General features: G+C 45.3%; 1 protein-coding gene across 6 annotated transcripts in view; it reads left to right on the plus strand.

Moving 5' to 3' along the window:
* The first annotated feature begins 2,842 nt into the window (after positions 1-2,842).
* SLC41A3 (solute carrier family 41 member 3) overlaps positions 2,843-12,020 on the plus strand; it is a 124,597-nt gene continuing 115,419 nt past the window's right edge. Inside the window, exons 1-2 of one of the 6 annotated variants that reach the window (XM_037803559.1) lie at positions 4,512-4,616; positions 5,727-5,863. The gene's annotated coding sequence lies outside the window, so the exon portion shown is untranslated. Of the gene's footprint in view, positions 3,218-3,472; positions 3,522-4,511; positions 4,617-5,726; positions 5,864-12,020 lie in introns of those variants that run through there. The other 5 variants (XM_037803558.1, XM_037803564.1, XM_037803556.1 and 2 more) reach the window with 5 other exon arrangements.

The following is a 12,020-nucleotide window of genomic DNA, read 5'->3' on the forward strand; positions in this document are numbered from 1 at the left end:
GTGTTGGAACAGGTAGTTGATGCCCAAGATCATGGATCAAGGGATGCCTGAAATTCCTTAAATTTTTCTGTCTCTTCATTTTTAACATGTGCCTAAACATTCTCTTATTCAACCTATACCCCTTACAATGCCCAATCTCCATCACCAATAATACCCTACCTTCACCATGATTTTCATTTGTCTCCTCTTTACCCTATTTCTGCCCTATGTTCTCCTACCTTGAACATAATTCCTTTGTTCTTTTAGCACACCATATAGCAGATGAAACCTATCAGAGTAAGTGCTGGGTCTCTGCCCATCCCCCAGTTAGTCCCCAAAAGGTATTCTTCTAACAACCATCCTACTGACATTTGTAGACCTGGACCTGACAGGAAACATCTGATACTCATTCAGATTTCCTTTTTCAGTCTGTGCCTTAAAAGCCCCTGAATATGGGATCACAAAGTGGCCTCTGTGATCCAAGGTATGTGGTGTTTTTGCTGGAAACCAGATAGATAAAAATGACCACCCTGTAGGGCAGAGTAAGTATTCAGTTTCTATATGGGAAGATTCTTTTACTTTTATGAACCAAGGAGTACACTGTAGGAGTCAGATCCCTTTTAGAGATATCATTTTTCTCCAAGCACCCAAGGTTTTTATAACGTAAGAACTTATTCCATGGACAGCACAAATTTCTGGTGGGCTGAAAGGTCAGGCAAAGGAAATTGGTGGTTAAATGGGAAAAAGATAATAATGAAGATGATGATGATGGTTATGATTCCACTTTTGGAGTTTATACCCAATTAGCTCTACAAGCCAATATCCTATTCCTTTAGGGCAATAAATACCCTTATTAAGCTCTTTAAAAACATTATTTTGTATGTAGACACAAGGTATACAAACTGTTACCTGTAAATTGGGTAGGTTCCTGTTATATAGCTTATGCTGTCCTTCAAATGGCTATTTATGATAAGCTTCTAAAAGGGAAAATTAGAAACACGAGGACCCTTATGACCTCTCCCTTTATTATAGAAATTCATGAAGAGACTACTGCCAGTCTAGAGACAGCTCTAAAAGGATCATGGAAAGACCCATTAACCCAGGCTAATGGATGTTCTGTTCTTTATTTGTTCCTCTTGTCATTGGAGCAGGTATGGTATCTCCTGTGTTGGAAAATACACTATAAGATTACAGATGATATTAGAAAAGGTAACTTTAGAATGAGAAATCTGTCTCCCACTTTGGGCAGGCCATCAGCTCACTAGCTCTTGAAGTGCTAGAAATCCACAAAATGATTCTACAAAATTGATTAGCATCAGACTATATTGTCCTCCCAAGGGGGGTAAACTAGTAGGTACCCAGTACTGTGCAATTGTAAATGAGAGTCAAGAGGAAGTTTACCAAGAGGGAGTGGTGGCAGAAGACTATGCTAGAGTAGCACCCATAATCAGCTTACACATCTGAATCTGATTGGTCTCATTTTCTTTTTGGTTTCTAGGGTCACGGGGATCTTGGCTCAGAGACGTCCTAATAGGGGTACTTATTATCCTCTTAATCATATTCATAATATCCCTCATTCCTTGTCTGCTTTCTCTCCTCTTAAATGCTACAATGCAGCCACTAACTTGATAATTGATACAACTGAGGATACAAAACTGGTGTGAATGGGACCATGAAAATCTCAAACTTCGGCTAACCTGTGAAATCGACAACTTCTAGTGCTGAATGAGAGATTAATAACATTTTTGGTCATGCCCTCATAACTGAGGGCATGACCAAAAGGGAGAAAATTGATAAAATTATATAGAGAAAGCCCTAGGGACCCCTCAGAGCCAAAAAACCCCGAACTGTGCCCTACTTCCTCTTTGAGCTCCCTCTTCAGTTTCCTCTTGATTCTTTTGGAATTTGAAATCCCCTAGAAATGACCCAGGTAGCCAATCAAGTGCCTGGTTCCTTAGGTATGATGTGATACAAAATAAAGTCCACCTGCCCTAAACCTGCCCCTATAAGATGGACAAACCCCCAGTCCAATCAGTAGGACTCAAGCTAACTTTTTTTCTATGTTTATAATCACTTGCCATTCCTAGAAACTTGAAGCTACTTTTGTTCTTGCAAGTGATCTGGCTTTCTCTGCTGCAGCAAAACTTTGGTGTCCTGAGTAAAATGCTACAGTCTGCAAACTCGACTCCTATTTGTCTCTAGACACTTGGAACACAACTTCAAAAGATTTGAGTCAATCAAGGCAAATTGAACCAACTGGGTAACTGATGATTTGAAAGAATAGTTAACTATGTTAGGTGTGACAATGGTGGTACAAAACCTTATTGATTAAACATACTGAGTTATATAAAGGTGAAGTTATATGTCTGCAGGGATGTACTTTAAAATTACTCCAGGAAAAAAGGTGTGTGTGTGTGTGTGTGTAGGTTGTATAGGTGCAATAAAGAATAATGAATTGTAGAAGATGGTTGAAGCTGCCCCCTTTCCTCTTTGTATTTCAGAAACTATTAGTTTCCCATATTGTAAAACAGACATAAGAAGAGCATTCGATGAAACAATGTTGAGAAGGCGCTTAGCGCGCGCTCATTAAACATTCGCTTACTGAGTGACAGCCGGGTTAAATCAGGCCTGGAGATGAAACGCGCCCCCCAGCTATCACCACCTACAAAGGCTCTTCTGCCAAGAGTGCGGTGTCCGAGCGCCCCGGGCCTTTTGGAGGACACCCCCCCCCCCAGTCCCGGCTTTGGGACTCACCATTCCAATTCATTCTAGGTGTTAATGATCCAGCCTAACACAGCGGTTGCCTGACCCCGCCTGCTCCCGGGGACGTCCCACTCCTAACGGTCTCCGCCTTGGGCAGTGGACTCAGTACTGGGCGCAGCACCCGCGCTCCCTACAGCGCGCAGCGAAACAGCAGAACCAAGGGGGCGGCAGCTTCCCGCCAAGGCTCTGCTCCGCCCCCTCTGGCCCCGACTCCCAGGCGCCAAGCTTGGAGAACTGTTCTCCGGGTTGAGGAGGGTGGGGAGTAAGTGGGCTGTACCCGACCCCTTCCTGTTTCCTCCGAGAGCCCGCGAGTCCCTCCTGTCGGCGCAGAGCCGAGGCCGGTAAGGGCGGGCCGTCCGGCCTCCGCGCGGGTCCCCGTCTCTGCCCTTCCCCGGGCCGCTCCCCGCCAGATCCCAGGTCGCGGCTGCTGCTGGGCCCAGAGGGTCGGCCTATCGCGGATTGGAAGTGGATTCTGGTGAGCGCGGCCCGTCCGCTGGGACCCGCGGAGGGCGCCCTCGTGGCCGCCTCCTAGAGGGGATGCGCGCGGGCGCCGGGGTCATGGGGAGGGACCTTGGTGGGGACGGCCCCCAGAGGCGTCAGAGCCGGGGCGGAGCGACGCCGAGGGCTGCCCGGGGAAGCCGGAAACGATGAGGCGGGGGTCGTTGGCCGGCTGTGGGCGCGTGGAGGGCTGGGGTTGGGGAGCGGCGCCGCCGGGAGGTGGTGGGGAAAGTGTGGGGTTGTGCCTGGGCTTGGCGCACTCCGGGCCTTTCCCCGGCCAGGTGAGCACTGAAATTCCTAGGGGGCCCTTAGATGGGGGAGCAGGACAACCCTGCTCTTTAGGTAGCTCTGAAGCTCGCTCTCCCACACCTCGAGAGCTTGGACTTCACTGGCCTGCTCCCCTCTTCCCTCCCTGATCTTTTCAATTTCAAAACCAGAGCGCCCAGGGAGCATGGTTTACTTCTAGATGTCATACATGGGACCGCTTCATCCCACCCCTGCACTACAACCTCCCATAGCTCCCCAGCACCCCAGGGAACATTCAGTGCCTTAACTGGCAGTTCCTGCTAATCTTCACCACAGTTCAGCCAACCTGTCCTGAGGGGACTCAGAGAAAACCTACTGGGATGCCAAGTAGGGAGTCTTTCTTGGGGTCCCGCACATCCCTCCAACCTGGAGAGCTGGTGGGGCAAGTCTCTTTAAATCAGACCCCGTTTAGAATTCTGCTAAACCAGCAGTTCTCAAAGTGTGATCAGGGGCCAGCAGCATCTGGATCACCTGAGACCGGATTAGAAATGCAGATTCTCCATCCCCACCTCAGACCTGAACCAGAAATTCTGGAGGGTGTGTGTGTGTGTGTGTGTGTGTGTGTGTGTGTGAAATTCTGGAGAGGAGTGTGCATGTGGGAGGGGGTGGTCCAGCAAGCCTAGTTTTTTAACAAATCCTCCAGGTGTTCTGATGCACGCTCTAGTTTGAGAACCACTGTTCTGAAACTTTGGAGCATTGAGGAGGCTGCACTGGGAGTGGGGACAGGGCAGGGTGCCTTTGATACAAATGCAGCATCCATTTAATCCTCACATCCCTGTGAAGTGGGTAATATTATCTCCATTTTACAGATGAAGCAAGGGTCATGCAGAAAATAAGTAAGTTTTCCAAGGTCACCCAGCTAGGCAGAGGGGGAGCTGGGATTCAAACCCAGGCCTTGTGGCTCCAGAGCTTCCCTGCTCCCTAGTAGGATACCTGTGAAGTGGAGGAGCTAAAGCCCAGAGGCGCTAAGGCTTGTGGCCAATTAGTGAGCACCAGAAAAGATGATGGGTTTCCAGAATCTCAGCCCACCCAGTGCACAGTCAAGAACTGCCCTGCTTCTATGCTTTAAGGTCAGTGCCAATTTGTATGAGGGTCTTAGGGGCAAGGACACAAGACCTGATGTGCTAGGACTGGGGAGCTGGAGGGAGCCGGGATGCCTGGGTTCAAGTCCTGCTCTGGCTGGCCGTGTGAGCTAGGTATCTTTCCAGCCCCTCTGTGGGTCTGATGGCGTGGACAATCCTTATGGGAAGTTAGGGGTCAGGGACCTTGAAGAATTGTGCCTCTTTGATGGGTAGGCCCAAGGGGAACCAAGGTCTGCCCTGTCCCAGGCCCCGCACCAAGCCTGCTCCTCGGGGACGGTCTCTGAGCAGTATCACCGTGTAGCAGGATTTCTCAACCAAACACTATTGGCAGTTAGGGACGGATACTTTTGCATCATGGGGGGCTGGTCTGCTCACCTCTTCCCTCCCTGATCTGTTCACTTTCAAAACCATGGTGCCCAGGGAGCATGGTTTACGTCTAGATGTCAAACATGGGACCGTTTTATCACACCCCTGCACCATAGCCCCCCAGCATCCCAGGAAACATTCACTGCCTTAGCTGAAGGTTCCTGCTAATCTCCACCACAGGCTCAGCCAACATGTCCAGTTGTGGCAACTAAAAATGTCCCCAGGCATTGCCAAATGCCCCCTCGAAGTGGAGGTTAGTTGTCCTGTTTGGAAAGTACTGCTCTAGGGTCAGCGCCCCTGGGTTTCCAGCTTGTCCCTCCCTGTGGGTTCAAGGTTGGAAGGTTTCCTGCATTCACAGCCCACCTTGGGATGGGTGCCTTCTTTACCGGCAGCCCCCTGACATTTGAACCCATGCTCCTTACAGAACACTCTGCCGTGACAGATAAGCTTGAGGGGCTGTTGGCCACATCTGCTCGATGTGGCATCCCTGCTCACCCCCATGGAATCCCTGCATCCTGTGCGGAGGCACTGGGCAGGTGGGTCATGTCTATCAGGTGCTGATGCTGACTGGGCCTCTGCTCCCACCCCAGCGGTGCCCCCTGCCAGCCCTGTGTCCTGCATTTACCTACGTGTCCACTAAAGGCAGGCCCCAGGGCATGGCAGTGCAGTTGGGAAAGTTTAGGTGCTGCCCTGCAAGGTGCAATCCTCACTCCAAGTCTCTCTTGGAGATAGCCTTGGAGCTCTGCCTCATCCCTCTGCAGCTGCGTGATCCTCCAAGGATGGATAACAGCCCTGGTGGTTCCAGATTTTACTGTCATCCTCCCAAGCAAAGTAGCTGTGCATGCTTGAGCTGCTTCCTCTGCCCATGTGTGAGTAGGTCCCTCCAACTGCTTGTCAAGTGTAGACATTTAGGGAGGGGAAAGTGGGGGCCAAACTGCCTTTCTCAGCACCCCAAGGGACTCGCCCTCAGCAGTGTGTGAGGACACACCTCTCTACCTTTGCTATGGCTTAAGAACAGTAACCTCATTTTGGGTCAGTCTGTTGGATATAAAGGCATTTCACTGTTGGGGAAAGGAAAACCAAAACCAGTCCCCAGCAAGGCGGTGGCTTCTGTTGGATGTTTGTATTTCTCCTTCTGTTTACATCCCTTCCTGTGTTCATTGGATTTTTGTTTCCTTGTTGATTTGTAGTTCTTTATTTTTATGCTCACTGATTCTTTCTGTTTTATAGGTTCCAAATATCTTCCCCTAAACTTTTGCCTGACTTAAATTTACTTGGAAGTCTTGTCCCACAGACTATTTACATTCTGAGGGAGGCAAATTAATAATTTTATTATCTCTCTGGTTTTTCCTTTCATTGTGTTAGTGTTTTTCTTCGGTTGTTTGTTTTTGAAGACCTTTCCTATCCCAGCCTTTAGGGGTTTAAATTCCTGATTTAGGGACAAAAATCTTCTGACTGACTGCATCTGTTCTGCTCATGTAATTTAGGTCATGCCCAGCCAGCTGAGGGAGACTAAAGAAAGTGAACCCCTCTCTTTTTGTCAGTAAGGCTTTGAGAGCTGGGTGATTTCCCAGGGAAAAGCATTCTCCCCATGTAAACTTTGTGTGACACCTAATTCATTAATTTATTTATTGCGCAGTTAACAGTTTAAAAGATATCTAACAGGCAATTTTCTTCAAAATGGTTACACCCCATTTACAAAACATAAAAATCAGAACTTACAAATGTAACAGATTCTTCCATTTAAACATCGATTGCATATGTATATTTAATCAAACTCTTCTGTGCCTTTAAGTCCATAAATCGAATACATCTGATTCCTATACTGTTTTAAATATACACACAAATTTACAATGATTACAAATTTCTTCAGTTCACTTACACTAAGACTGGTTATAAAAACCCAGGTATTGTGGATATGAACTTATATACCTTTGTTCTCTTTGTTACTCTTACTCCTTCCCACTGTTGTTTTCCTAGGGTGGAAGTAATTTCACTGCTACTTTTGCACTTTCTTAGGGTTTTAGGATTCTTGCAAAATCTAAGAGAAAAAGAAATAACTGTCTCAGGCCAACCAGGGTAGTAGGAACTGGGTTATCCATGGATTGATTCTTGGTTGGCCAGTGCGAACTGGTCGTTCATTCCAAAGCAACTCCAATGTGCGTGTCTTTAGGTTGAACCCTGTTTTATCACAAAGTTTTAGTTGTTATGCCATGAGGCTCTTAGAGAGTTATTTATTTATTTATTTCTGAGACTTGAAGTCTTTTCTTGGCAAGGAGGGAGTCTCAGTTTTGCTTGGCTGGCACCATCTAATGTTACAGTGACCTTGTTTCTTGATATATTTGGAAACTCATTTGTTTCCTCCCTCAGTCTTACTCAGTTGAACTAGTAGGGTCATCTAGAAGTTTCATTCCTCTGGGGATGAGGGAGTGAGTCTGCACAGGTAGTTTCTAATCTGCTAGTTCTTGGAAAACATTATTGCACCTTTTGTGTGTGTGTGTGGTTTTTTCATGCTCCCGGAGAAGTATTCCCCTTTTTACTTTTATTGGTTCTTTTTTTAATACAGTTTTATTGAGGTATATTCACATACCCTACAATCATCTACAATGCACAATCAACTGTTTACGGTTACCATCATATAGTTGTGCATTCATCACCAGAATCAATGTTTGAACATTTTCCTTACTCCAAAACAAATAAAAATAAAAGTAAAGAAAGAACACCTAAAACATTCCATCCCCCCATCCCATCCTATTTTTCATTCAGTTTTTGTCCCCATTTTTCTACTCATCAGTCCATACACTGCGTAAAAGGAGTGTGAGCCCTGAGGTTTTCCCAATCACACAGTCACACCATGTAAGTTATATAGTTATGCAGTCGTCTTCAAGAATGAAGGCTTCTGGGTTACAGTTCGACAGTTTCAGGTATTTTCCTCTAGCTATTCCAATACATTAAAAACTAAAAAGGGTTGTCTATATAGCGCATAAGAATGCCCTCCGGAGTGACCTCTCGAATCTATTTGAAATTTCTCAGCCACTGAAACTTTATTTTGTTTAATTTCTCTCCTCCCTTTTGGTCAGGAAGGCTTTCTCAATCCCATGATTCTGGGTGTAGGCTCATCCCCAGGGGTCATGTCCCGCGTTGCCAGGGAGTTTTGCATCTCTGGGAGTCATGTCCCATGTAGTGGGGAGGGCAGTGAGTTCACGTGCCACGTGGGCTTAGAGAGGCCACATCTGAGCAACAAAGAGGTTCTCTGGAGGAGACTCTTAGAAACTTCATAAGGGCAAGCCCCAAGGTCAAGGGCTCGGCCTCCTAAACTGGTAATCCTCAATGCTTGTGAGAATATCAGTAATAACCCAGGAGGGGAAGTCCAACATTTCTGCATTTTCCCCCAGTTCTTCAGGGGGCCCCTGCAAATATGTTTATATTCTCTGCCCAAATTACTTTGGGATGTATCAGGATTTCACACGAACCTATACAAACCTACCAGATCTCACTTCCTAGTCACAGTTCCATGTAATTATGGGGTTTTAATAAACTGACCGTACAAGTTAAATTATTCAGTGTGCTGCAGAAAACATAAATCTTGCACCAAATAAACATCTCTTCCCTTGGTCACACAGAAGTTGAAGTTTTAAAACAAAGTCAATATTGTCCTTTACCCTTTGGCTTGATTTGCCTTAGTCCTAACCAGATCTGCTTCATTCATATCTCTAATTGAAGTATGAACTCTTTTTCAGCTTTTTTAATAGTTGCTGTATGACGTAATACTGACATTCATAGCTACTGAGCTCTTGCGCCTTTTTTTAGTTGGTTATTTTGTCTGACTGCTTGTGCTTTTCAGCTGTTGAATCTTCCGACTGCCTGGTTATTATATATGACCATAGGTACTGATTAAGTTTCTCTTTTCCTAGTGCAGTTTCTATTTTGTGCAGGACTGTTTTGACTTGCTTACAAGTCTTCATTCACTCTTTCCTGCTAGATCAGATCATGTATGCTTCTCTTTGTGAAGTGGCAGATGTTATAGAATTAACAAGAAACCTGGCTTTGTATTCATACCCTTCTATTAAAATAGATAAAGAAAGGTTTCTGTAATAGGATTTATTTCATTCTTTGTTGATTATAATTGATGATTCATTTTATATGCTGCTTTTATTGATTCATTATTGATTTTATACCTCCTGTTTTAATTTTAACTTCTCTTTTATATAAGGAAACTGTGGCCTTTTGCAGAGTTAACTTGTAAGGTGAATAACTGTGTATTATATTTGACACTTAAATTGTCACCATTTGACGTTGATATTTGTTCTAATTTTATTCCTTTGTCATTTTAGTCCTTCCTCTGGCCCCCTTGAAAGTTGTTTTCTGGCAACCACAGAATATTCCAGAGCCATCTTGACTTTTCTCCTGCCCGATGTTATGGGATCTATTGTCTTCCAAGAGTCCTGGTTCCTCATGTTAAAGACCAAAATTTGGGTGCAAGAGGTGTATAGAGGCCACACCCCACACTTGTGTAAAGTTCTCCTGCTCTGGACTACTTTTATACATGTCAGAATTGGAAAATACATCATTTTTAAGGTTATATATCACTTGGATGTTTACCAATTCAATGTTATGTGCCCAACTTCCCTTTGAGTACATGGCTTCATTGGTCACTAAGATTTTTCTCCTACATTGATGGTCCTTAGCTCCTTACCCTTCCCAACCCCAGAGAAAAACGGGTTGAACTTTTATGGAATCACAAAATGGAAATAAATCAGTTATCTTTTGGTGCTTTCACAAAGCTGTACAAAATGTAGGGACATAAAACAACCATGATTTATGATTTCTTAATATTCTGTGGGTTGCTCAGGCAATTCTTTTGCTCCACAGGGGTCAGCGGCGGTCACTCATGGGCCTTGTGTCCTTTTAGTGGGAAAGCAAGAGAGTGGTATTTTAAAAGCATAGCCTATTATCAGTGGCACTTTCCTGCTCAGAGCCTTCCAGTGCTGTCCCTTCACTCTTAGGATAAAACATAAACTCCTTAGGCCCATGAGGCCCTCTGTGGTGGCCCCTGTTCACTGCCCTTCCCTCATTTCCTGCCATCACTTTTCACTCTTTAGTGTGGGCCCATTTTTCTGTCTGCCTTCACAAGTGCCAAGTTTGCTCCTGCCCCAGACCCCAGAGCCTTTGTACTTTCTGCTCTCTCTGCTTTGAAGGTTCTTCCCCAGATTTTGTATAGTTGGCAGCAGCTCCTCCCCGCCCCCTCCCCTCCCCTCCTCCCTCCTTTCCCCCTCCCCCTCCCCCTCATTCCCCCCTCCCTGCCCCCTCCCCTCCCCTCTCCCCTCCCTCCCCTCCTTTCTCCCTCCCCTCCCCCTCCTCTCCCCTGCCCCTCCCCCCTCCTTTCCCCCTCCCCCTCATCAATTAGGTTTCAATAAAAATGTCACTCTTCTAAAGCCCTGCTTGATGGTCCATCTAAACCATCCCTTCCACCTTTCCTATGTAGTCCTATCAACTCACTGTACTTAATTTTCTTTGTACTTGCATTTACCTTGTTCGTTTGTTTGTGTACTTCTTCATTTCTGTTTCTGCCTCTTCAATGTAAATTTTCCAATCATAGAGCCTTTGTCTAAAGTCTTGCTTTTCACCATATTCTTGGTGCCTAGAAAATGCCTGGCCTAAAAGGAAGGAATAAAACATTCGTTGAATGAATGAGAATCAGTGGTTCTCAGAATGTAGATATGAGAGCAGACTGCTGCTACTTTGGGTTGTAATTTTAGTTGTTTTTAAAAAATATTGCATGTTCATTGGGGAAAAGTCCAAAGCATATTGAAGTGTATAAAATAAAAAGGATTGCATTTTCATAGCACTTTTTTCCTATGCTGGTGGGTTGGGTGGATGGTGGTGTTTTTTGTGAGAAGGAAGACACTGGGAGAGAGGCAGGTGGGAAAATCAAGAGTTCTATTTTATACTTGTGATGTTTGGGATGCCTCTTAGATACCTGAGTAGGCAGTAGGTTCTCCATGGGAAGCTCTCAGGCAAGGTCCGAGCTAGAGATACAAATTTAGGAGGAAATAGCACATTGTTGTCATTTAAAGCCACAGGGTGGACAGACCATCAAGAGACAGGCTGTAGATGGAAGAGAGATGAGGACAGAGGCTGGAGCATGCTATTGCTTGGAAGGGAGGGGGAGAAGCAGAGCCAGGAAAAGACAGAAATAGCTGCCAGTGAAATAGGGTAAAAGGGGTTGATTGGTATATGTGGACAGCTGGAAAGGGCTGTGTGCTGGTTTGGATATATTAATTACCCCCGAAAGCCATATTCTTTAATGCAATCTTGTGAGAGCAGACATTAATCTTTTGATTAAATTATTTGCATGGAGATATGGACTCTGCCCATTCAGGGTGGGTCTTAATTAAATCACTTGTGTCCTATAAAAGAGCTCACATTTAGAAGGAGCTCAGAGCAGCTGAGAGGAACATATTGGAGAGACTTTTGCAGAGATGCTTAGAGATATGGACAGAAGGATGTTTGGATATGCTAAGCTAAGAGATGAAGCCCAGAGTTTGCCCCAGAGAAGCTAAGAGAGGACTCCCAGATGCTTAGAGAGAAATGCCCTGGGAGAAAGAAGCAAGGACATATAGGAGCCGGGAGAGGAGCTAAAGCAAAAGCCCAGAGACATTTTGGAGAAAGCCATTTTGAAACACAACCTGGGAGCAAAGGAACAGCAGATGCCAACCACGTGTCTTCCCAGCTGACAGAGGTGTTCTGGACGCCATTGGCCTTTCTTCAGTGAAGGTATCCTCTTGTTGATGCCTTAGTTTGGATACTTTTACAACCTTAGGACTATAAATTTGTAACTGAATAAACTCTCCTTTATAAAAGCCAATCCATTTCTGGTATTTTGCATAATGGCAGCATTAGCAAACTGCAACAGGCTGCCATATAAAATACTGGATGCCCACTGAAATTCAAATTTCAGAAAAATAGTATTTTTGAACATAAGTATGTCCCATTTGATTTGCTAAGTCTGGCAAGCCAGAAGGA

Source organism: Choloepus didactylus, chromosome 1 (assembly GCF_015220235.1).
Source record: "Choloepus didactylus isolate mChoDid1 chromosome 1, mChoDid1.pri, whole genome shotgun sequence".
NCBI lineage: Eukaryota > Metazoa > Chordata > Mammalia > Pilosa > Megalonychidae > Choloepus > Choloepus didactylus.